The sequence below is a fragment of the Rhinolophus sinicus genome, chromosome 3 (assembly GCF_057876585.1).
Source record: "Rhinolophus sinicus isolate RSI-liver-muscle chromosome 3, RSI-T2T, whole genome shotgun sequence".
Taxonomy (NCBI): domain Eukaryota; kingdom Metazoa; phylum Chordata; class Mammalia; order Chiroptera; family Rhinolophidae; genus Rhinolophus; species Rhinolophus sinicus.
Window position 1 is genome coordinate 177,799,085 of NC_142503.1, and position 27,588 is coordinate 177,826,672.

Consider the following 27,588-nt stretch of genomic DNA (forward strand, 5'->3'; position numbering starts at 1 on the left):
TAGTCATCTGGACCAACCTAGCTGCAAAAGAAGGTAAACTTTTATTCTGCGCTGTACTTTTACGTGCTGAAAATTGGGGTTCTGTTGATAACTAGGAGGGGGAGAATGGGTATTGGGATAAGCAACCAACATTCTCTGCCACAGGGAACAAGAGACGTGTGCAAGAGTAATGATTGGTCAGTAGAAGTAGAAGAATGGGAGGTGATGGTTATGTTGAGAAAACTCAGGTTAGTGGTTTTAGAGGTGGATGTATGGATATTAGTCTGTGAATTGGACTTCATTCTTACAGTTTGTTGATTATCTCGTGTGAATTATAAAAAAAAAGGTTAGGTATTGATTCTGTTTTCTTTACTATATTATATGTCTGGTACTCCATAAATAAGTGAACGTATGCTCAATAAGTCCTTTAAGTGATTTTGCAGATTTGGGGGTGGGGGCGTGGTACTTTTCCAAGAAGTGAACATTAGAGCATCTCAGCTCTTTTTCATCTTTAGGAGGACAAACCACTCAAGAAGTGATCAGCTTTTAATATTGACCATTTTTAATATTTATATTTACTTCTGAGTAGAACCTGCTATAGATGTCCCTTGTTATGGAGAAGAGAAACACTTGCTTCTCTAACTTCCATATATTTACCAAAATAGATTCTAAGATACAAAAAAAAAAAAAAAACAAGGAAGAAAAAGAAGATTGTTTAAGTAAAATTATCTTTTATGCAGTTAGCCTGACTGGTGAGCCAAGGGCTAGTTTTCATTTCCACTGTGTCTCACATAGCCTTCATTTTAATATGCTATTGGTATTGGTAAGTGAATGACTGGATTATTTCTGAAGTCCCATATGATATAGGTAGGCTGATATTTAGTGATATTTGGTGGTATTTTTAAGTTAAAGGCAGCCTGTACTGTTTAGCACAATAAAATTTGCTAGTTAAAAAAAATTGCTAGTTTAAAAACTATGATATTCCTTATAATATATTATAATAGTAATATAATTAACATTAATATAATTATATATTATAATTAATAAGCTACTTTTATAATGGCTTTATTGCTAGTTAAGAAATCTAACGCCTAAGGATACTTTTCAGCTAAATACTTGGAAATAGGTAGAATTCATTTAGAAGCATTTTTTTTAAACTTAGCCTAAAATTCCAAATAGATGTATTAGGTTTATGCTGCTCAGAATGGTAAACATCAACATTTTACTTAGTATTTAAAGACGACCCCTTACAAGGTAGCACTTTGTCTACTGCAGAAGACGCATGATTTTGCCCTATTTATGGCAACTGGATTCTCCTCCTCTCAATAGGATCAATATTAAGCCAGCCTTCTTTACCTCCTCGATCCATATTAAACCTGTCTTGGAAAGAGTCCGTTTATTGGATAATATAGCTACACCGGGGCTCGATGACAATATCTTTTGCTGCCTCATTAACTCTGGAGCATTAGAACAAGATAAAAATGCCCTTAAAGCCTCTTATCAGATGTCTGGTGTAACCTGCTGAAAGCAGGAGTGCCATTAGTTTATGTTAGAAATCAAATGGCCCTCCCCAGCGCAGGAAGTACTGATTAAACCTGAAGTGTCCCTGGAGGACTCTACAGCTGTCAGAGGGGTGGTGGCAGTCCCTCACCGAAAGGGAAATCGGGGCCAGAGGTCTCAGTGGGGCGGTGCTTTAAGAACTTGCACGTGGCTGCCCCAGCTGTTCTGCTTTGCCTAATGAATTGTTTTACAAGAAGAGGCTGGGTATTGTCATCACAAGCCGCCTGCCTTAGGGACTGGAGCAGGCCAAATACTAAGTAATGTTAGTGATGGTAATTGAAATGTGATGGCTCTCCTGGGATGTTTATAGCCCCGGAGCTGGTTGGCACTTGTGGATTATCTTGTCCTCCCAAGGCCCTCTTTGAAGTGTGCCTTATTATTTTTTTCGGTTTCATAATACTGTTCTGTGACTTTTTTTTCTCTCCTCCCCACTATAGAAATTCATTGAGAGAAGCAGTTTTAGGAACATTATAGTTGATTTAAGTAGAAGACAGCTTTGTCTTTTTCTTTTAAATTATCAACACGGCAACAGTAAAGAAGGGCCACCACACCTTAGTCTCTTGGGGGGTACCACTGCAGAGATCTCTAGGTTTTTAAAGGAACATTTTAAACTTATATAAGTAATACAAGGGCTTGATTTTTATAAAATTTCAATAGTATGGAAGCCTGTAAAGTGAAAAGTAAAAACCTTACCTGCTGAACTTACCAGAGGTAACAACCAGCAATGCTTTTTTCATGAACACTTACAAATAGTTTTCTATGCATCATCAAGTTTATATCTGCTACCACATACAGGGGAATATGTACTGTTGTGTGACTTGTTTTTTCACCCCACAATGTATCTTGGGATCTTTCCACAGCCATACATGGAGATCTGCCTCAATTCCTAGTTGCTACATAAAATTTCACTGGATGTACCAATTCAAGACTCTTAGTAGATAGTTTGACTTAGATCTTATGAATGAATACTTATTACACCAACTGGTTACACTCACTGATTTGTGTTCCGTAATTTAATCTATGATTTTACATTAAGTGATTTTTCCTTTCTTTAGGAGTGTTGCCTTTCGTTTCAAGACTGTTTTAAAATAGGAAATAGTGAAGGTGAAACTTTGGTGTGGGGCAGGGTATGGTGTGAGTTTTATCATACCATAGATCATCAGCTGACCATATATGTAGTGATGTGCTCCCTGCTATGTGTTTAAAAATTTTTGCTTAGCTAATTGAGAAGTATTCTGTCCCGGATAGGTGGGGAAAAAAACAAATAGCCTTTAATGGATGTTAAAGGCATTGAAGTCTTCTTCCAAAGTTGAATGAATGTTTTCTCCCCAAATTTCCTTCAGAAGCTCCAAGAATCCAGTTATGAATGCATTCATGGACATGGGGAGTGATTTGTCAGCATGTGGAAATGAGGACTTAGGTTTGTTGTGTAACAGCTTGGCTAACAAAGCAAGTTTGTGCCTCATGAACTTTAGGGGCCTTGCTGGGAGTGGCAGTGTGATGAATAAAGCAAAGCAATTTTCCAGGAGCATTTCAGGTCAGTGATGGGAGAAATCAGTTGTCTTCTCAGGCAAACAGAAACCTAATTTTAGCTGCATCTGTCTTCAATAGAATCTATACAAATTGGTAGAAATTGTCACTGCTTTCAAAAATAGGAACACTGTATGTCTTTTTTAACTCAAAGCCCTTTAGACTTATTTTCTCAACACTTCAAAGTTCTGATTTGCCTGAACATTACTGAAGAGAGGTCATACTAATAAATTGTGAAATGCCAACTAATTTTGTTTCAAGTTTCTTATATATTTTTCCTCCCCTTGTTGTTAGTCATTTGAATTGCTACACAATGCTTAACCTAATTGGAGGTTGTTATTAATAACAGTTACTGTTTATACCTGATTTATTTCTTATTCAAGCCTTCAGTAGATTCTTGGGAGACATAGGTATACAAGAGATTTCAGGGACTCTTGTGGGCCCTCAGAGCTCCTCCGGATCTGTGCTGTTCAAAACAGTAGTCACTAAACCACATGTGGCTGTTTAAAGTAAAATTAATAAAAATTAAATAAAATTTAAAATTTAATTCCTTAGTTGCACTAGCAAACGCTCGGTAGCCACATGTGATTAGTGGCTAAGCTATTGGACAGCACAGACAGAGAACATTTCCACTGGACGGCCCTACTCTAAACAAAAGGTTGGCAACCTATGACCCATGGCCTATTTCTGTGTTCCCTAAGAACCAAGAATGGTTTTGACAATGTTAAAGGGTTGTAAAAATAAAACCAAAAAAACAGAAGAGTCTGAGACAGAGGTTAAATGTGGCCTGCAAAGCCTAACATATTTGCTCTCTGGCCCTTTACAGGAAAAGGTTGTTGACCCTTGGAGCTATGCCTACTACTCTTGATGACATTTCAGTTTTCTGATGAAGTTAAGTTAGGGGGTTTGCCTAAGCCATGAGAAGACTGTGGATCTATTAAACACACTAGGCAAATTTAGGAGCAAAGTTTCTTACTATAGGTAGACTATGGAATGAGTCCAAAGCTCACACAAATCTGTTCCCTGGAGCTAACACAAGTGGGATGAGCTTTGAAATAGGTAAAATTCTCTGTAGTATAAATGATTAACTTGCAACAACTTTGTGAATAACGCCTACAGTATAATAACATCTTTCTGATTTTGTACGCTATATTCTTCCACCTTACCCTGAAAGAAACAGAATGAGTACATTTCAGCAGATGTACTTGACCTTTCAACAAAGAATTTACCATGAAGATTTTTAACTGTTCAAATTATTTTTAACTGTCAAATTATTTCAGTCAGTGTCTCCTAGGAAGAATGAAGCAAAAAGATTCTTCTAATATTTTCAACATCTGAGAGATAATCTTCCCTTGCCAAATGCAGCTCTAACAATTTCTCATTAAATGTAAGGCTTATGAAATCTGCCTATAAAATGAGCATCTGGCACTTCTGTGGTAAATTAGAGAGTCAACTTGTGCTTTTAAGTTAGGACCTTGACATTCTTGAGGGAACTTTGTGAATCCCCAACCTTGTGATAACCCATAGCATATCATTTTTGCTCCAAAATGCAGTAAATTATGGTTGGAAAAAATTAAGTTACCCCTTTGGGCTTTTGATGTGAATTATTGCATAATTAGAAGTAACAAAAGTAATTCTCTAAAATAAATTGTATACTACAATATATTGAATTATTAGTAGAAGCATTAACTTGGACTTGTCTAAATCTTCAGATTCAAAATAGTGATGCCAGATTATTGTGGACTGTGTGGTGAGGTCATGAAATGTACCGAAATATAGAAAATGTCACATTTCAACATTAACCTTGGAGAAAGAGATAACGGTAAATGAGATAAGGGAGATAATTATGAAACATTATTCTGAGATCATGAAGTGATAGCTTCTTCTAAAGAACACTATGAATGGTGGCTGTGTTTTGCTTTTATTCCATGGTATGAATTTTATTACTCTATTCATTGATTATAACTGGTTATGGTGTCAATAAGCAGTTGTCTATGTTAGAACTTTGACTACATTTATGAAAACCCCCAAATCTCTTCTAATTCTTCAGTGTCATCCTCTTTGCCAAATCATCTCTAAGTCTTCTTGCTCTTTCAGTTCTTCCATGTCACTTTTATGTACCGCCACCCCTTCGCCACCCTCTTGCCTCACCAGTATTAATGGTATATTCCCTTCCATTGCCTGTGAAAATAATCTCCCTGAAGTCATACTCTGTCCTCTTTCATAAGGCATGCCAATAAGCATGTACCCTTCTGGATCACCTCATCGTCAGTAAGATGTTCTGTAATATTTCTTACATAAACAAGGATACACCTCTTCTAAGGCTGACTGCTATCAAGTTTGAGGTCTTTGTCCATGGCATTTCATGATGTCAGTGAAAAGGTGGTAAAGTCACACGCCTCGAGCTTGTGTTTTACACCCCAGTTGAAAAGTCAGAAGGAGTAAGGGGAAGGGATATCACCTCCAGGTTTAGAGTTGCAACCTATCACCATTGAGGATGGCCTTACGCATTCTCCATGATGGAGAGAACCAGAAATTCAAGCTTTTGAGAAATTAGATATTTATCCATTTCTGGCATGAAGCATTTATAAATTAGTCCCCCCAAAAACGTTGTTCTGTATTCAAGATTTTTTTATTAGCCTATCAGTGTTTGGAAAGGAATTCTTTTTATCCTGGAGTTCTCAGATTAGTAGGGCAAACTTAATTTTTCCATAAAGTCTGTACATTACTACAAAGTAGATGGGTCAGTCTGATCTTAAACTCCGTAGGCTCTATGGATATCTGGGCATCTGGTTTTTTCACCATTGAATTCCCAACACTTACCATAATTGGTACATGATAAATAGCTATCGTCCAATGGGTGCTCACCTTTTTTTTTTTTCTTTAAAGTTTATTGGGGTGACAATGGTTAGTAAAGTTACATAGGTTTCAAGTGTACAATTCTGTAATACATCATCTATATCTCACATTGTGTGTTCACTACTGAGTCAGTTCTCTTTCCATCACCATATATTTGATCCCGTTCACCTTTCCTCTTTCATGATTCATGTTTACAAAGGCATTTTCTTTTAGTTTAAGTCAGTTTTATTTATATGAAACAATTTCTTGTTATGACTTGTAACAAGTCATAATGAACACTTTAACGTCACATTTTCTCCTAAGTCACATTGTGGTCATGAGTCCTTTGTTTCCTGTATCATCCTCACTGCCTTTTTAGCTTTCACTAAAGTATTTTTTTTCTCTCTACTGATGAATGTTTTTGCTAAAAGCTGGTGCACTTTCTAAAACATTCCCACACACTGCTGGATATATTCATGTCATAGATCTGAGCCAGCCCAAGAAAAGTAGTCCATCTGTCTTTTATCCCAAATTTGTAGAAACTTTTAGTCCTCTCCAGTTTCCGTAGTATTCTTTTTACCACGTATGAGAGTACTAGTAGGGAATATCATAGCCACAACGGGATGCAGGTGGTGAGTGGACTGCTAGGCTCGCTAACTAGTTGAATGACTTTCTCCCTCAGTGTGTGTTACTCAGATTGGTTCTTCAGCAAAATTGCAAGTAAACTCCTGGGTTATATCGACGTTCATGCTTTCATAGTTGAAATCCTATAGCTATTAAAAACTTGATTTAGAAACGCTTTTCACGAAGATGGCGCTGAAAGCGAAGAAGGAAGCCACTGCCCCTCCCAAAGCCGAAGCCAAAGCGAAGGCTTTGAAGACAAAGAAAGCAGTGCTGAAAGACGTCCACAGCCACACAAAAAAGAAGATCCGGACGTCACCCACATTCCGAAGGCCCAAGACACTGCGGCTCCGAAGGCCCAAGACACTGCGGCTCCGAAGGCAGCCTAAATATCCTCGGAAGAGCGCCCCCCAGGAGAAACAAGCTTGACCACGGTGCCATCACCAAATTCCCCGTAACTACAGAGTCAGCCATGAAGAAGACAGAAGACAACAATACACTGGTGTTCATTGTGGATGTCAAGGCCAACAAGCCTCAGATCAAACAGGCTGTGAAGAAGCTCTATGACATTGACGTGGCCAAGGTCAACACCCTGATCAGGCCTGATGGAGAGAAGAAGGCGTATGTTCGATGGCCCCTGACTACGATGCTTTGGATGTTGCCAACAAAATTGGGATCATATAAACTGAGTCCAGCTGGCTAATTCTAAATACAAACGTTTTTCACTGTAAAAAAAAAAACAAACTTAATTTAATAGTAAGAGACTAGTAACAATTATGAGTTGTTCAGAATAACTTGTTTTCCTCAAGTGTAGAGTATAGAAAAATTCAATTGTGTAATGGCATTAGTCAGCATTGTATATGATGCTGCGGTCTAATTTTCTCTAGACTATTTTTGACACTGTTAAAGAACAATACATGGTTTTTGCCATAAATGATATTTTATAATTATTTTCTTTAAATTAATAATTCTGTCCTTAGAGATTACATTGGATTCTGTTTTTATTGTTCACCACCAGTGTGTGAAATGGGTGTGTGTAACAATGAGCTGTTACCGCGTATGTTTGCTTTGATGTTTGGTGGGTGAAAGCAGTGAGGAGATCCCAATTTGCATGATTAACCTTGTAAGGACTATAGATCCTTCTTTATGTAGGAACTTCCGCGGTACTTTATTTAGGTCAAGAATGAAGCTGATTTTACAGAAATTGACAAGCAAATCCTAATATTCACATGGAAATACAAGAGACTCAGAATAGCTAAACAATTTTGAAAAAGAACAAAGTTGAAGAATTCCCAGTCTCAAAACAAAACTATAGTAATCAAGACAGTGTGGTATGAGCATAAGGATAGATCCATAGATCAATGGGATAGACTTGAGAGTTCAGAAATAAACCCTCACATTTATAATCAATTAATTTTTGACAGGAGTGCCAAATCATCCAATGGGGATAAAATAGTCTCTTTAACAAATGGTACTGGAAAAATTGAATATCCACATGCAAAAAAAAAAAAAATTTGAACTCCCTGCCTCACACCATATATGAATATTAAAATAGAATAAAGCTAAAACTATAAAACTCTTAGGAGAAAACACATGCATGAATCTTTGTGACCCTAGGTTAGGCAGTGGTTTCTTAGATGCGATACCAAAAGCAGAAGCAGAAAAAGAAACTAATAAATTGGACTTTGTCAAATTTTAAAACGTGTGTCCTTCAAAGATACCATCAATAAAGTGAAAAGACAGCCCATAGAATGAGAAAAACTTTTGCAAATCATTTGTGTATTATTTGATAATGGGCTTGTATCCAAAATATATAAAGAACTCTTACAACTCAACAATAAAAAGACAACCCAGTTTTTAAAGTGGGCAAAGGATTTGAAAAGGATATTTCTCCAAAGAAGATATACAGATGACCAATAAACATACAAGATGCTCAATATGATTAATCATCATGGAAACGCAAATCAAAACCATGAGATACTACTTCACACACACTAGGATGGCTATAATAAAAAAATGGATAATAACAAATGTTGGCGAGGGTGTGAATAAATTGGAATCCTTGTGCACTGTTGGTAGGAATGTAAAAGTGGTACAGCCGCTATGGAAAACAGTATGGTGGTTCCTCAAAAAATTAAAAATAGAACACCATATAATCCAACAATTCCACTTCTGGGTATATAGCCAAAAGAATTGAAAGCAGGGACTTGAAAAGATATTTGTGCATCCATGTGTACAGCAGCATTATTTGAAATTGCAGTGTCTGTTGATAACTGAATGAATAAACAACATATGGTATATACATACAATGGAATATTATTCAGCCTTAAAAAGAATGAAAAATCTCACACATGCTACAGCATAGATGAGTTTAATGATATGCTAAATGAAATAAGCTAGTCACAAAAAGACAAATACTGTACGATTCCGTTTATATGAGGTACCAAGAGTAGTCAAATTCAGAGACTAAAAGGGGCAGCTGGATGGCTCAGTTGTTTAGAGCGGGAGCTCTCAACAACAAGGTTGCCAGTTCAATTCCCGCATGGGATGGTGGGCTGCGTCCCCTGCAACTAAAGATTGAAAACAGCAGCTGAGCTGCGCCCTCCACAACTAGATTGAAGGACAATGACTTGGAGCTGATGGTCCCTGGAGAAACACACTGTTCCCCAATATTCCCCAATAAAATTTATTTAAAAAGAATATTCAGAGACTGAAAGTAGAATTGTGGTTGCTAAGGGCTGGGGGAGCAAGATTGGGGAGTTATTATTTTAATGGGTACAGAGTTTCAGTTTTGCAAGATGAAATGGTCTGGACATTGGTTACACAACAATATGAATATACTTAATGCCACTGAAGTGTACACTTAAAAATGATTAAGATGGTAAAATGTATGTTGTGTGTATTTACCACGATTTTAAAAGGTGGGGGTGGGCAAATTTTATGACATGTGAATTATATCTCAATTTTTGAGTAAATTACAGGAGAAAAAGAAGAAAACAAAGAAATAAACCCAGTCCAGGAAGCCCCCAAAAGTTTGAAGTCCATTATAGGCCTGCTCTGAAATGAAGGCCTTTTCTTTTTTTTAATGTATCCTGATTTTGTATTCTACTTCCTTCAATTCATGAATGAGCCCATCTACCTCTCCTCTTTTCTTTATTCTTTTCCAAAGTAGATTTGAAATACTCTCCTGATCATCCTTAGTACTTTCTTTAACATCTGACACTACCAAGGGTCCACATCTATTTCTTAGGATTTAGATAGTATCATAATAAATAAACATTTATTTATGGCCTACTTTTAAAAGCAATGTGCTAAACCCTGGATGTCAAAAATACATAAACTCCTCTCAAGGTACTTATAATCTGTGGGTGACAAGGCAAATGCATGGAAAGATCACAGTACATGGGAGCATGTGCTAAGCGCCACCTGAATACCATGTTCAGACATGAGATCATAGCTGAACGTGGCTGGGTAGAGTCTAAAAAGGTGATATTTAAACTGGAATTAAATAAATAAATCCTATATATTATCATTGGCAAGTTAGTTTCCTCTTCACTATAAGATTCCATGTAAAATGTAACATTCCATGTAGCAGTTACTATCTGATCAACCTGCACAAATCCTCTTTTTCTCATAGCCGTTTCCCCTGTTGGCAGCCCAGTTTGTTAGTACAATAAAAGCCGTCTTTTGTCTATTCGTCCACATATGAACCGGTAATTAAGTTGCTCAGAACACAAAGTAACCTAACCTCATAATTTGGCTAGCTGGCCATGCAGCAACCTCTCTGGGTTTACCTGGTTAAGCCTGTAAGTGGCAATAAAAAAATAAGAAAGTAGCCACCATCAAACACGTCTCACCTACGGTAAGTTTGACCTGCAGCTTGACAATGATGTCCATTATTTCTGCTTTCTATGCTGAATGGATGTACTACCCATGAGAGTCTCAAACACCCTTAATTTTAAAAATATATTGATTTTTTTTTTAGACTTCTACATGCTAAATGTTAACCTCCTTATGACGTGTAGTGACGATTGCTGAATTCTCATTAGGTGCAACTCATTGTTGAAGCACCAAAGCAGCTGGCTACTTTTGCAGTTAATTCTTATTTAAATAAACAAACAGGATTTTTTTTTAAAAGATTAGCCAGAACAGTTGTAAAATTCCCGACCACACTGATATATAGCAATTCTGGCTTGGCAGACTTTGACCCAGGGCTGTGCAGTGTTTTATTACCCTCAGGCACATAAGGACACATACTTACAGCACCACTTTTGTAGCAGATATTTTTATAACTCTACAAAATGATTAGACTGACGTAGAGCAATTCTCTAAATTCATAGGTATTAAATATTCTGGCAGCTGTCTCCTTTTTGCCTTTAAGTTGAGCCATCATGATGAGATAAGACTGCACTAGGCCTGGTCAGTACATGAAGGAAGTTAGGCAGCGTATTCTCACGTTACTGACGAGGGTCTTTGTTGTTATATATGAATCGGAGAAATCTCGGAGGAAGGGTTCCCATTATAGTAATTCCAGTTCAATTCTAGTAATATTCTTGTTTTTCAGAAACCTCTTTACTTCAAAACACATCCATGTAATCAAATAGGAAGTTATGGTATAAAAATGCCTCTGAGTTCTAACTGAAACAACTTAGCTGGTGCTCAAAAACTCGTACAATATCTTTATCTGGGAATTTGAGGTATTGATTAGGGTTTAGAGAGTGTTTAGGAGAACCTGGATGGAAGAAACTAGCGGGTGAATTGGTATTAAGGTACCACTGTACCCTAATGGGATACAGACTCATTTCTCAAAATAGAGTTCTAGCAACTTCTGGACTCTAGGTCATAGTCCTGAAGAGGGGACGGAGAGTCTGGGAGTTTCTCATGTTATGATCTCAACAACTTTCTGACCTCTCTTCCCCTAAGGACTTCCTACGTGCTTCCAAGTGTCCCATATTCTTTTAACTGGGAACAATTTACAGTTGAAAGATTGGTCCTTTGCTGTGAAATATGAGACTTTAAATGGCAAGCGATTATTGGTACAACCATTTTGGAAAACAGGCAGTATCTGCGAAGGTTGATCTATACCCTGCAACCCAATAATTCCAGTGCTAGGTATATATACTCTAGAAATAGAAATGTAAATATTTGTATACCAAAAGATGAGATGCATACAAAAATATCCAGAGCAGCACTATAATAGACCCAAACCAGAAGAAATCCAAAAGTTCATCAAAGGTAGAATGAATAAATTATGATATATTCATACAGTAGAATACTATATAGCCACGAAAATGAACACCTATTGCTACATACGACAAGAATAAGTCTCAGGAACATAACGCTGAGTAAATGAAGCTAGACACAAAACAGTACCTAATTATACATCATTTATATAAAGTTCAAAACAAGGAAGGCTAATCTATAGTGATATAAATCAAAATAATGGTTGCATTGGTGGTATAGTGGTGGCAGGGAGGGAGCTTGAGGAGGGAGGCTTCTGGGATGCTGGTAATGGTTCTCTACCATGTTTCCCTGAAATAAGACCTAGCCAGACAATCAGCTCAAATGCATCTTTTGGAGCAAAAATCAATATAAGGTCCAGTCTTATTTTACTATAATATAGGACCCGGTCTTATTTTACTATAAGACCGGGTCTTATCTAACATAATATAATATAAGAACGGGTCTTAGATTAATTTTTGCTCCAAAAGACGCATTAGAGGTGATGGTCTGGCTAGGTCTTATTTTGGGGGAAACATGGTATATAGATGTATGTGGTTATTACACAGATGTGTTCATTTTGCAAAATTCCTTGCATGTATACTTAGGATCTGTACATTTTTCTGCATGTATGTTATACTTTAAAAACTTAATGAGAAAAAATATTTTTAAAGACAAATAGTGGCTGAGATAAAAATTGAAACTCACTCACTCTGAAGTCAAATAGCCCTTAAATTGAAATAATAGCTCTCATAACCTTTTTGGTTTGATATGGGAAGCTCATGAAAGAAGGGTATCAAACATGAGTAGTTTTCTGGCCAGTTAGGAAAGAGGAGGGTGAAGAGGAAGGGAACCAACCCCCCAGATTTCAAAATATTGCTTAGAGCAGATCTTACATAATTGGATGAGAATAATAGGAGTTGTTTTCTGGAGTATTTTCGTCTTGCGTAGCTGTGAATGTGTATAACTTTTTGTGCCTTAAAAGTTTGCTTTTAACATAAACATCCTTAGTATTAAAATTTTTGTTCCCAGAGTCATTAAATAAGGTATCACTGTGATAAAGAATGGTAACGAATGTGATTCAGTAGGTGGCAGTATTCCCTTTTGATGGTTTCAGTTAAAATGTGGGTACGTGGGGGTAACTCTCAGCAACTTTTCTCAGTGGGAATAATAAAGTCACATGCTGGAACAGGTAGACCAGAGAGATCATTTTAATGTTTTCGTCCATTTGTTATTTCATGTGTTACTATTTTGAATAAAGCAACAAGATGTAGAGTCCACAAATCTAGAGGACATATTTTTCCACATAAAACCATAGGATGATATCCTGCAAGAGGAAGTTTGTTTAATGTGGTTTTACTTTAAATGGGTGTTAATGGATAGAATATTAAGAAAGGATTAGGGCAGTGACTTTCTTTTTTTTCTTTTCCATCTTGTATTTAGGAATATGTATTTGTCAAGATTGAGATAATGACTAACTGCTTTGGACAAAGATGTCAGCAGAATTTATTGATGAGGAGGTTAGTTTAGGATGTGCTGGAGCATAAATTAAAAGAAAAACTAAAGTGATTGACCAGTCTGTTTTTATTGGTTATTTTAATGCAAATCAAATGCTATTTGAATAGTTTCTTTTTTCATATTGAAATTTTCTTACAATGGTAGTGCTTGATGAAAGCACTGGAGTTTAAGAAATCTTATGTAACTGTTTTAGTTGTAAAGAACTTGACATGGATTAGAGGACTATTTCAGATAAGTCAAGAGTTATCAACGAGAGGACTGAAAATGCCTATCACACAGAATGGGAGGCCAATGAACAAACTAGGCAGTTGAAGTCAGAAGGACTACATTCAAGTCCCAACTTTTCTCATTATTAGCTATTGATCTTGGGCAAATCACTTAACCTGCCTAAGTTTTCTTTTTCTCATCTGTGAAACATAGGTGACGAATAACTGCTTCGCTTCCCCTTCCTGTAGGTGCATCAGGTGGGTGTGTTATCTTTGAGGGTGTGTGTTGATGTTAATGGACTGGACAGATGGACTCTAGTTGTTTCTATACTATTCAGTATACTTTTTGCTTTCTCAAGTTTTCTTCCTGCAGTCATCAGGTGCCTGCTGAGAAACATTGATAAGTATATCTTCAACAGCCATTATTAATGATTACCAACTAATAGGTACTATGCTAAATGTTTCAAGTGTATACTGTGTTTCACCGAAAATAAGACCTAGATAATCAGCTCTAATGTGTCTTTTGGAGCAAAAATTAATGTAAGACCCGGTCTTGTTTTACTATAAGACCCCAGGTATAATATAATATTAACATAACATAATATAACATAACATAACGTAACATAACATAACATAATATAATACCAGGTCTTATATTAATTTTTGCTCCAAAAGATGCATTAGAGCTGATTGTCCATTTTCGGGGACACACAGTAGTTCCCAAAGCCTCACAACTACACTGAGTAAGTTGGACCACTGGCCCCATTTTATACTTCACAAAGGTCTAGGCTAGCCCCACGATCTGTGAACCAAATTTAAGCTGCCTGACTCCACAGCAATTGCTTGTGTTATACTTGTGTCATGCAGTGCCTGCCGTGCTGTGTGCTTCCTTTTGAACTTTTCCACAGCTAGTATTATAGAAGTCAAGGCCATACTGTTTTTATATATTGGATAGTTCAGATAAAGACAGTGGGCCTTACAAGAAAATTTTATGATGTTCTGCTTTGGAGTTATTAACAGAATCCTAATGGATGCAATTATTAATTTTGGAGTGGGAATAGTCAGTGCTCCTGTTTGAACACTTGAGCCTGTATTTCATCTTCAGCTAAAGTACATACAAATCGTTTCTTGATGATTCAAATTCAAGGAGAGGAACAGGAACATTAGCACAATCTAGAGAGTGTTAATATTTGGTTTGAGGATATATTGATTTTCTTTGCAGACACCTCTCCCAGAAATAATTTTATTTTAATATTACAACTGGTTTGCCTTTTCTTTTTTGTATATTTATGTGTGTGTGTGTGTGTGTGTGTTTGTGTGTGAGCTTCAGGGGCTTTCCCATTTATTGTAATTATAATAGTCATTGACATTTTGCATGGAGATGACATTTTCTGGAGAATGCATTTAAAACTGATAACTTATTATGCTAATAACTAAATATATTTTTGCTGTTCCTGTCAGATAAAAACAAATATATATGAAAATTTTCGTTTATAAAAGTGTTATCTTTCAATATTCCAACATTATTGTTTTCGATGAAAAATGATTTCTCAAAAGTATATCTTCAACCTTCCCTTCTAAAAATATAAAAATTACTTATTCATGTTTTGGCCATGTTCTAATTTAGTTTGTAAATTGTCACTTTATGTTTTTTAAATGAATTTTAAATTTTAGAATAGTTTTAGATACAGGAAAATTGTGAAAGAGAGTTTCCATATAACCCACACTCAATTTTCATCATCATCATCATTATTATTATTCATTTGTTACAATTAATGAACTTCGTGGGTTTTGTTTTTCTTGGGTTTGTTTTTTTTTTTATACTTTTTTTCCATACTTTATTCAGATTTCCTTGATTTTTCCCTAAGTCCTTTTTCTGTTCCAGGGCCCCAGCCAGGAGACCATAATTAAATTACATTTAGTAATCGTATCTACCCTTAGGCTCTTCTTGGTTATGACAGTTTCTCAGACTTGCTTTGTTTTTGATGACCTTGACAGTTTTAAGGAGAACTGATCAGGTGCATTGTAAACTAGCCCTCAACTGGAATTTGATGTTTTTCTCATGATTGTGATTCGCCTTTCATTGCATACACTAGGTTATATGGAGAGGTTGCCCTTAATCATAGAGAACTATATGAGGAAGGCAGATTAGGATTTGAAAATATTGGATAACCCACACAAAGATAAGCATTAACGGCATTCTTTGTTGGCATTGAAACATTGGCTCTGTTCTTTATATTTTATCCTTTTACAGAAGAAGCCAGTCCTAATTCTGGATGAAACCAAGAGTCTAGGTTATATGATCTGCCCATGTTCCTAAAACAGTTTCTTTTCTAATTGCACCTATTGTAGCAGTTAGCATGGGTTCTAATGTTACTCCTAAGAACTTTATTTAATCCGTATTGGCCTCTAATTAGTAATGGGCAATTTTGGGTGAATAGTGAATTGATTAAAATTGTGGAAATTATACGCAAAGTGTTTTGTCACTACAGCCTAGAACAGTGTAAGATTAAAACAGGGCCTGGTTTAGTTACTATTGTAAGATAAATGCTTGGCAAGTATTATTTTAGTGGTTTTAGTTTGCATTCCAGTCTGGTGTTGGTTTTAACGCTGCTAAGAATTATTGTCTTTTAACTCACTGAGGTCCTCAGTTCTACTCCATTAAGGGCCCCTTTTCTGCCAATCAAAAGCAGCATCCCTGAGATTGATTTTTGTTACAGTGGGTAGTAATGGCTGCCTAGTGACAACACTTCAAACTCTTTTATGTAAACAGAAAGCAATCAAATAAGTACTAATCCAAGGATTATGCGGACCCAAATCCCGTGGCCGGGAGAAGAATCTCTGCAGTGTGTGTCCCTGGCTCTTTGCCTCCTGATGGCGAGCAGCCCCTCTCCTTCCCGGGCAGTCCGCTTGCTGCTTGTGCAGCCTGTTAGATTGCAGGATGCTAAGACCGAAACACTCCTGCAACTCCTGAATGGAATTCAAAAAGACACTTACATTTCCATAAATAAATTAGGAATTCAGTAGTTTCTTCGGGCTAATCAGGGCAGGCTGATAAACCTTGCTAGCTGTTTAATAAATGAATTGTGACTGATTACCTATTAATATGGACGCCTCAGGAATTCACCCAGGGGGAAGCAGAGCAGTGAAATAGAGAGGGGCATGGCCCCTTGGGAAATCAGGGCTTCATGTTTGCAGCTTAAATATCTCTGTGAAGTATCAATAAGGAGGTAATTGAATTTTGAACACAAACATGAGCGCCGAATGGATGAAAAGGGGAGGGGGGGATCTGATCATCTCTTCTCTGCCCCTTCATTCTCCCCTCCTCTTTTCCTTAGAGACTACTCTAGTAAAGATAGATGCTAAATCCATTAAATAAAGATTAGACTCTGTCGTAGTAGAAAATGGCAGCTTACCTAGATCCCTGGGCAAATTGGGGCCTTTTGCAATACGGAAAATTAAAATATACATTTTTAACAAGTATGCTATCTTCCTAGCAATAATGCCAGGCTAGCTTGTGGGGTTTGCTTCTCCTTCAGATGGGCTTTTGTTTGGGCAGATCACTTTCTCTTGTAGTAATGCCAATTTTTTCTGTGTTCCAGGAGCAGAAGGGGCTAGGTTTATTTATTTATTTTTAAAGCTTCTGTTGAGGCCTTCCCTCTAGCATCCTGCTTGCTGGTAATCAGGGCAGTGGGAAGGAGATTAGTGTCCTACGAATTGATGGTAGATAAATGTTCCCTCCCCTTAACTGGTGGGTCCAAAAGAGCCCAATCACTTATATTTCAGGGATGATTGGAGACTGTACAGCCTAGCGAGAAAAGGACTTACAGACTGAAACAAACATTGATGTTTTAAATGCAATTTTACTTGGCTTTATTTCCTCCAGATAAGGTTATTGATTTGCTTTGTCCTCCTATTTTAAGCCAGATAAAGTCATATTAATGTAGAAAAAGAAGAATTGGCATCATTTGGTTACAGATCATAATACTCACCCCTTTTTGAGCAGTAACAAAAAAAAACAAGCATCAAGCCTTAAGTACTTTTCTTATCTTTATGTCAATACCCAGTATTGGCTTTTTGGACTAACCCTTGTTTGTATGTCAATCTACAATTCTGATGACCCTTTCCTGAGGCTTCAATCAGTCGGTCTATCAACAAGTATTAATTGAACATCTGTTAGGAGTGTGGCATTGTTAGTTGCCATGTTCAATGGTGAAAAAGTCTATCCTCTGCTACCACAGATGTGTATTAAAAAAACAAAGCTAATCATGTCATATTCGTATTTATATAAAACTTCTTTGGTTCCTTGAATCCAACATGATGAAATTCAGATTCCTCAGGCCTTCACAAAATGACCTTCCTACCGTGTTTCCTCGAAAGTAAGACCTAGCTGGACAATCAGCTCTAATGCGTCTTTTGGAGCAAAAATTAATATAAGACCCAGTCTCATTTTACTATAATATAAGACCGGGTCTTATATGATATTACATAATACAATATAATACCAGGTATAATATAATATAATACCGGGTCTTATATTAATTTTTGCTCCAAAAGATGCATTAGAGCTGATTGTCCGGCTAGGTCTTTTTTTGGGGGGGAAACTCAGTAATATTAACCTAGCCTGTCCCTACAGTTTTATCTGGAAAACTTCTACTTTACCCTTCAAGGCCATTTCGGATTCCACGCTCTCCAGGTAATGTCTACTTATTTCCCCCAGCAGAGTTAAGTTTTTGTTATCACTCGGTGCTGGTTCTACACTTGCAGCTCTGAGGAATTAAAAATGTACAACTTCTTAGTCTCTGTAATAAAGGATTCTGTGCATCATTTGCCACAGGGTTTTGCAAATATTCCCAATTCTTTATCTCAACTTCAGAGGTATCTTGATGATCAAATTTTCATTGATTTGTCCTTATGATACTTACTTTACTTTGTAATTTAACTTTGTTTTGCAGCAACCTTTAATGTGAAGAAGGAAGAATCTGTTTGCTCTCCCCATTATTACTGCTATCTTAAGTTATGTCTAGAGAGCAGAAATCAAACTTATTTCACCTGATTGCTACAGTTCACAGATGGCCCTTAATGATTTTGAATGCTAGTTCTCAAAGCCAAATAGCACAACATATCAGCGTTTTTCAGTCCTTCACATGTTGCAAGTTACATTGATGTTGCACCCAGGTGGTTACAGTTTTACTCCCAGTTCTCTGTAGCCTTTGCTTCCTGCCGTTTTGCTGGACCCCAGAGCTCCTTCCAGCCTTACTGACTACACAGGTGTGCTGGGGCCATGCACACAAGCAATTTAAAGTGTCTGTATTCCCAGTGGTTGGATCTTAACTATTGCCAAGTTTTAAACCTCATTTAACATCAATGGATTAATGTAAATAAAATGTTTTCCTTTTTGTATTAATAATTTTCACTGTAGATTGTATATTTTCATTTAATGATAAGAAATATTTAATACTAGAAATTCAGAGGTAGAAAAATCTCACCCAAATTATCACTAAAATTTTTTAATAAAATGAATATCATTGGCTTTATCCCTTTAAGAAAAGACTCTCTTGGCAACTCTGTTTCCTAAAGCTTTCTGATGATCTTAGCATACCCTCATTCAGTAAAATATCTCTTTCCTGCCTTTGTATGTTCATAACACCGTATCTTTAGAGGGAACCTGCAGGGTAATGTCGTATATTGCGTTGGTTCCTACCCCTGGCGCCCCTATGAATGAGGGATGTCCACAGCAGCCCTGCTTAGCTCCTGTGGGCTCATGCCGACGGCTTCTTTGATGGAGTCAATCCATGTTAGTCCTTAGGCAATCACTGCTGTAAGCTTCTGTATGTGTGTGGATAGTGTTCAAGTGTCTGTCTTGTTCGGAAAGATTCTGTAGCTGTGGTTCTTAACCTAAGAGTCCACGAATCTCCTGAAATTATAAACAAAATTGTGTATGTGTACATATACATGTATATTTTTCTGCAGAGAATATCCATGGCTTTTATTAGATTTCTTAAAAGGTCTCTGTTATGGGTTGAATTGCGTCTCTCTAAAAAAGATATGACAGAGCCCTAACCCCTGGTACCACAGAATGTGACCTGATGTAGAGGTAGGGTGTCGTGCGGGGGACCCTGCTCGCTGCGCCATTTGTCATGCAGGGAGGCCTGCGGGGTCTCTGCTCCCACTCCCCATACAAGAACGCAGGATATGGTGAGGCCAAAAAGGAACACCCACGGAGCCATAGGTAGGGGAGCCACACCACTATATTCTCTCTGGCGGCACTATACTCTCATTGGAGGCTGGATCCACACTGTCCGCAAACCGCCATCCACACTTGCCAGCCCAGCCGCCATCTTCTTGCTAGCCCCCATTCTTTCTCTCTCTCTCTCTTTCCTAGCACAGCCACAGCAGTTATATTAGTGGCCAATGGCTCACTGGTTACAGCTGACGGCCAACTAGCCACAGCTGATGGCCATGCAATCACAGTTGGCCATTTACTACCTGAGCCAGCACCTGTCTATGTGAGGCCGAGAGCCTGGAAACTGCTTTTTGGGGTTCTGTCCCCACATAGGGTCTTTACAGAGGTAATCAAGTTAAAACAAGGTCATAATCCAATATAACTAGTGTCCTTATAAAAGGAGGAAATCTAGATACGGAGACAGATACACATAGAGAGAAGATGATGTGAAGAGATACAGGGAAAAGACAGCCATCTGAAAGCCAAAGAGAAAAACCTGGAACAGATCCTTCCCTCACAGCCCTAAGAAGGAAACAACCCTGCCAACGCCTTGATCTGGGACTTCCAGCCTCTAGAACTGTGAGACAATACGTTTCCGATGTTTAAGCCATTCATTTTGTTATAGCAGTCACAGCAAACCAATACAACCTCTGTCAGTTAGGATGCTTTAACTGCAAATTATAGAAAACCCAACAAAGGAGGCTTAAAAGATGAGGAAGTTCCATGTAACAAGAAGTTCAGAGGTACTTCGTTTTCAGGTGTTTAATTCAGCGACTCAACATTATCATCAGAGACCCGTTAGTTCTGTCTTTCTGCTGTGCCACCTTCAGTGTGTTGGATTCCCTTATAGGTTGGCTTCCATCTTACTTGCAAGATGGCAGTTACAGTTTTTGACATCATATGCTGACAACAGTGTCTTAAGATAGAAAAGGGAATTGTTTTTCCACTGTGCATATCCTTATCAGTGAGAAAAACCACAAAAGCTCTGAAGCAGATTTCCCCTCTCATGACATTAGACAGTGTTGTCTCATTCCCATGCCTAAATCAGTCCTGTCAGAGAAATGAGACTGCCATCATTGGTTTAGATGGACCAATAATGGCTCACCCTCTGGGTCTAGAAAGGGGCTCCATCTCCACTAAATACATGATTACTATTACCTAAATAAAGCCAGGGCTTTGTTAACAAAGGTTAAGTGAGGAAGTGGCTATGTGTGGACAGTCAGTTTATCTGCAGTCTGTGACCCCCCAAAAGGTTAAGAACCACTAGGTTTAAGACATGCAGTGTTTCTGAAGTGAGATACATAATCAGAGCTAAACTCTTCAGGTATCAGAACAGCCACCCATGTTTAAGAATTCCTGAGTTAATAGTAACCGAAAGGGTTGTTGTTTTTTTGGAACTTAATCATTCAATACATATGTGAGTGCCTACTATGTGGACATACTCTGCTGAGCACAGGGTTATAGAGAAAAGAACATTCTTGTCCTTGAGGTGACAGACTATGGGAGAGCACTAGGGAAAGGTGCTTATCTCAGACGGGGTCAGAGAAAGTAATCCTAAAGTCTTTAAGTAAAGACGGGTGAGTGTTGGCGGGACAATGGGAGGACGGGAATTGCTCCACAGAGCAGCTGGTAAGGAATAGTCTGGGCATAAGCAACAGTAAATTCACAGGTCTGGGACATGCTATGTTTGGGGAACTGCTGAGTAAGCAGTTAGGAGATGAGGATGGAAGGAGCCTGACGGTACTGGCGACGTACAAATACATATTCCTTCAGCTACTTATAGATTTATTCTATCATACAGAAATATTCTTGTTTATTATCAACATCAACAGCTAACATTTCCTGATTTGTGCCGGGCACTATGCCGGCTCCTTATCCATATCCTGATACTACTCCTGTGGGGGGTATTAGCTACTGTTACTGTCCTCATTGTACAGATGAAGAAAGAGGGGATCACGTGCCCAAGATACTGAATGACAGAGCCAGGACTAGAACTCAGGTCTGTGTGATTCCAAAGCATCTGCTCCTGAACTTGCTTGCTGAGCGTGGAGTAAGTCCTCTGCCCGTGGTATCTGGGGAAGGTGTTTGGTCCTGGCCCTGGGCGCCCTCCTGAGGCCTGCATAGCACTACCATGAATTAGTCACTTCTTAAGGCCAATTCTTGTCTTCCCCTTACCCAGCTAAATACTAGAGCAAATGCCAGGCTTAGCTTAAATGTCAGTTCCTTTGCAAGGCCATACCTGACCCCTAGACTAGGTTTTTCCTGCCGTCATTCTCATGCCCATGATATATGCTCTCCCAGCACCATCTACTTTCTGTCCGCTAAGGCGGTATTGCAGTTACTTGTTACAGTGTCTGCTTTGTTCTCCACTGGGTTCCCCATGTCTGACACACACACAGGAGTTGGGTAGGTGCAGGAAGGGAGGGAAGAGGCCAGGCAACTTCTGTGTTTGGGCAACCTCTTTATTAAGGCACAAGTGATATCTTTATAAAAAATTCCATTTGGCTGCTGCTTTTGTTACTGCTGCTTTTGCTTCCTCTATTGCGTCTTTTGTCTCTGCCTCTATATGTACAAATCCTCATGAAAAGGAAATTCTGGCATTGATGTAGCTATGCAAAAGATTATTTGTAGACCCAAGTACTCTTCTCTCTGTGAGTTTATAATCTCTATAGACTGAAAGGAACGAGGTCCCCTGAGGTGGCTACTGTTGTTGGTTAGCCCAGATAAAACCCTTTGATTCTTCCCTCTCAGCTTGGGAAGAAGTCCCACGTGCCTATGGAGGTTTTGGGATCACTAGGTGAAAATTACTTTTTATATTAATTACTTTTATGAAAGGGAAAGAGTTTACCTTTTGTGCCTCTTTCTCACTTTTCTAAATCTTTTATACTTTAAACCATACTGGTTTTCACAAATCCCTTCTAGTTAATGTCTGCTAAACATTAATTAATTTACTCTTTACTTTTCCAATCACTAATGGAAATCCTGGATTATAACCAATCTAATACTCTGTGGATAGTCTACCAGACACTTTTCCTCAATGTGATTTAGGGCAGTTTATAATCACTCCTTGTGGTCTTGAGGCCAGTTTCCAATTCATGAGACTCATATATCCTGGCTAGTTTTAATTAATTTTGCAAGGAAGATGCCAGCAGAAGCAGTATTAAATGCTTTCTTATAATCAGGTTCTTTCATCTATTGAGTTCTTGTCAGCCACTAATCTTGTAATTTTATTACAACAAAATCCAAAAGTTTTTCTGACATAGTTTGTTTTTTACTCTTGTTCTTCAGTTCTTAGTACTCATGATTTGGATAACCTTATACTTACAGTAGTCTTATTAAGAATTGATGTTGGGGAATTTCTCTAGATTTATAATAGTATTTGCCAGAATTCATTTTTAAAAATAAGATTTGGGGATCAGCTTTCCTTGGTATCACATGTGTTCCATTTATTTGGTCTTTTTGTGTGATTATATCTGCCAGAATCCAGTCAGGATTAATTGGAACAGGGAAATTTTTAAATAAAAAATTATTAACTAAGTGAAAGGTGGATAGCTTCTAAAATGGTAAAAGGAGACTCTAAGGTGTGCAGAAGTAGCAACGCAGAAAACCACTACCTCCAGGGCTGAAGGAAAGCACACCACAGAGGAACCTAGAAACTTAGAAGAGGTCCCCGCAAGGCTGAGATTCAGACCTCTGGAGAAAGGGCATGGCTGCCACAGGAACACGCTGTCCACTGCCAGAGGTAACTCAGCTGCAGAATTGTAGCAGCAGCACCTGTGTGGAGGTGAAGACTCTTAGCCAGAGGGCGCCCCTCCACTGAACTCAGAGCTAAAGTGAGCATTGCTGGGGTCCCTGCACACCAGCCTGCTTGTCGCCGCTTGTTGCCGTGCAGAAAAAACACACTGTAAGAAAGAAGTTCCTTCTTCCTGCCTCAGCCTTGTAGTCTCCCATCAGCGCCCTCTCTATTGGCAAGCTCCACATGGAGCCACCCGACAGAGAAATGTTGCCTGCTGCAGGGTCCAGCTCCAGTGCCGCAGAGCAGGGCAGAGAAGGCTAAATTGAGTTGAGAGGCAGTAAATGAATAACTGACACAGTGCGTGAAAGCTTTGTATAGAATTAAATCTTACAAATTAAGTAATTTTGTTTTGCATCATGAGTACTTTTTGTTTTCTTCTTTAACAGATGTTTGTTGTTCTCAAAGCAGGTTACACATGTACTGTTTATGGTTGTTTGAGCAACATTCACCACCTAGACAATGCCATCTGAGCCAGTAATTGATTTAGCTCTGAATGTCCCTCAAAATTGGGTACTTTTCACAAAGGGGGTTAATAAATATTACTCAATCAACAAATGTTCAAAAATTTTAAAAATCTGATAGTAATTGGAAGACAAAGCATGACTGTGAATAGAAGATGGCTCTCCCACTCTCTTAACCACATCGAATTCTCCTAATTTGATTATAGCTAGTTCTCTCTTCTAATCATTTCATTTTTCTTGAATTATTATTATTCTCTTCTATTTTTTTTAGCCACATTGAGCCCTCCTGTTCCTGACTTCCTTTAGCACCCAGTTGTTATTTATACTTGTCTTCCCAACTAAATTTTAAGGCCAATGCTTTCTATTACTTTTGAATATTATGAAACAGTATTGTGCAAATGCCTGTTCTGTGTTTTTATATATTTACAGAATAAAAAATGGAAACAACCTCCAGGACAATCAGAGAACACATGGGTACTGACCCAATCTTTTCTCCATTGCTCCTTTTTCAGAATTTATCCACTGCTCTCTAGGAAGACTATAGCTAACATTAGGAATGTAAAGACAAAACCATGGTCGGAGTTGGGAGGATGACGAGACATTTAGAATCATGGAGAAAGCTAAAAGTATCTATTGTAGAAAATAAATTTGGGGAGAGAGTGCTTCCAGATTAATGATGGTTTTAATGCACATATTTGCTTTTTTCCCCTTCCCAAACCCTGTTAAAACAAGATATTAAAACAAGTTTTTAAAAAAGATCTAAGCCCTCTGGGAGAGAAAAGGAAAGAGGACAACAGTAGCAAATTTTGGGAAACTGGAAAGCATATAAACTTAGCAAACCTAAGAAAGACGGTCCTAAATTAGTGAGGAAAACCAAGAACCAAGCCAGTTCACAACTCACAATACTTCAGAAGGCTGGAGATTGGTACTGGGTAGAAGGTAGAGATGGTTTACAAGGAGGATTAATTACAGTCTGCTTAAGGAGTCAGATGCCTAGATCACCTACTTTATTATACCCCACAAAAGACTGGAGCCTTCTCTAGACAGGATAAAAAAAGTGGTACCTCAACTGGTGGCTACAAGGCCAGCCTACGACAGGGGTGCTGTACTACAAATGCAGTGAGTTATGCACACTTTGCCGAGACACTGCATCTCCCTGCACAGCCAGGCCTTCACCCTGTAGGCAGGAGCGTGGAAGAGACTTCTCAGGGGTCTGACCAACCCGAGAAGAATAAAGGCACTACAGAATAGAGGAAGTTCTACAGCTCAACAGCCTGGTCTTACTGCAGTAAAGCTCACAGTCGACGAGCCCAACTCCTACACTCAGACTTTTCAAGCAGTTTTTTAATCTCCTGTTCTTACATGAAAAAACAATGAAAATTTACTACTGTTTGAGAAAAGTCCCTAACATGGAAAATAAAGACTGAAGGCAACAAATGAAAAAAAATGAACTCAAAGAAAACAAGACTATGCAAAACTATCTTATTAATATCTTCAGAGAGGTAAGATATCGCAAACGTACTAAGAACAGGGTGCTATAAAAAAAGACTACAGAAAACAGGAAATGGCTCGTGGAAATTAGAAACATGAGAGAAATGAACAACTCAGTAAAAGTTTTCAGAGTTGAAGTTAAGGATAGCTCCCAAAAAATAGAGCAAGAAACATGAACAAAAGAGAAAAGAAAAGAGAACGAATCTATGAGAGCCAAAAATCTGAATAATACAGAATTCCAGAAAGAGCGAAAAGGGGAAACAAGAAGGAAATCATTAATGAAATACTTCAATAAACTTTACAAAATTGAAGGACATACATTTCCAGTCTGAAAGATCTTGCCAGCTGCCAGCAAAATAAATGAAAATAGACCTTCTCCAAAGCACATCATTATAAAATTTCAGAACTCTGGGGAAAAAGGAGAAAATCCTGGAAGAGAAGCTTCCAGAGAAGACAGACAAAAAACAGATTTCATATAAAGGACGGGAATCAGAATGTCTTTAACATTGGAGACCATTGGAGCAATGCCTTCAAAATTCTGAAATTTTTTTCAACCTAGAATGCCAAATCAAATGAAAAGATGCAATAAAGACATTTTTAGACATGGACAATCTTTAAAAATTGACCTCCCATACACTCGAAGGAATTATAGAAAGCCACATACCACCCAAATGAGGAAATAAGCCAAGAAAGAAGATGGCATAGGATATAGAAAACGGGGGCTTCACAGGGTGATTGTGGTACACCAGGCAGAGAAGACAACCAGACCATATTGGAGACTTCTTCAGAAAGATGAATTTGGTAAATTACGTGATACATCTGAGTATCTTAAGATGTAAACAACAAGCAGACATAGAGTCTGTGGTGAATTAGAGATGCGTACGTAGAAAAACCAGCCAACTGAAAACCCCAGGAAAAACAACACATATGCAAGAAAGGAAAGATAATCATAGTTCATTACATGGCTTAGCTATAAATAGCATTTATATAATCATAATAATGTAGAAAGTGAATACTGATCTAAGTAGAGGTACAATATATAACAGAAGATAGGAGATGGGATGCTTGCACGATGTGTTGTGAGGAATTAAGGTGGAGGACTGGAGAAGGGCTACGTCATCACTTTCTATATTGAGGAAAGTCAATAGATAATGCCTCAAATTAAAAAAATCGAGAAGTAGTAATACAAGCATATTGTTTAATCATTTAAAGATGCAGAGGTAATACAAAATAATCAGCTAAACAGTGAAAATGGTTGCCAGTGAGGAGTTAAAGGTGAACTGTGGTTTTTAATAACAAACCTTATTTAAGTTTTTAAACATATTCATGTTATAACTTTAATTTTTAAAAAATCTTAATTGTTAAAGAATAGGTGCATCTGTAATAGAAAGGACAGAGACTGGATGTTGTAACTTTTAGACAGACAGCTAAATAATGTTTACTAGGAAAATAAATGGAAACCAAAGCAGGAAATGAATATGAATAGGCTGAAAATAAAAGATGTCTGCCTCTCTGTTTATGAAAAGGAAGCTAATTACTTTGAATTAAAATGTAATTGCTTACATATTGTCAGTTTTGTGTTATAAAATCTACATGCCCAAACTTATTATAATCCCAATTAGTAATGCACAGTTTCTGGGTGAGAAGCAACAGTAGTTCTACCCCATGATGAGAAATAGAACCCAAAACTCAAACCCTTAGCAATATCTTGATGACATGATTTGATTAAGAAATTTCATTCCTACCCATCTCTTCTTTCTTCCCTTGATATAGTGGTACTTTTCTGGTCCTTTTAGTTCGATCGCAATTCAGTTGGGGAAAAAGATTACATTCTATGCTAATTTCCATTATTAGGGTCTTCTAAATATTGACCTCTGGTAACTGGTAAATTTTGGTGGACGGAATTTTACTTTTTAACATGACATTGAACTGTTCATTTAACATTAGGTCTGCGTGCTCTCTGGGGAGAATGGAATTGATGGATCCTTTTTCTGCCAGTCCCAGGTGGCCTGTCAGGAGAGCAGGTGTTGCTGGGATGGCTCATGCATTCAGGAGTCATAGTGCAAATCTGATCAAGGCGGATATTCCCCAGACCACTGAGGCTAGTGTCTCTCAAGGGGAAGAAGCCCACACTGGCCTCCT

General features: G+C 37.9%; 1 protein-coding gene and 1 pseudogene across 2 annotated transcripts in view; both read left to right on the plus strand.

Annotated features, from left to right (window-relative positions):
- The window catches only part of LIN52 (lin-52 DREAM MuvB core complex component), a 91,393-nt gene that overhangs the window by 36,114 nt on the left and 27,691 nt on the right, over positions 1 to 27,588 (plus strand). The window lies entirely within an intron of this gene.
- On the plus strand, positions 6,558 to 7,272 carry LOC109448389 (large ribosomal subunit protein uL23 pseudogene; annotated as a pseudogene).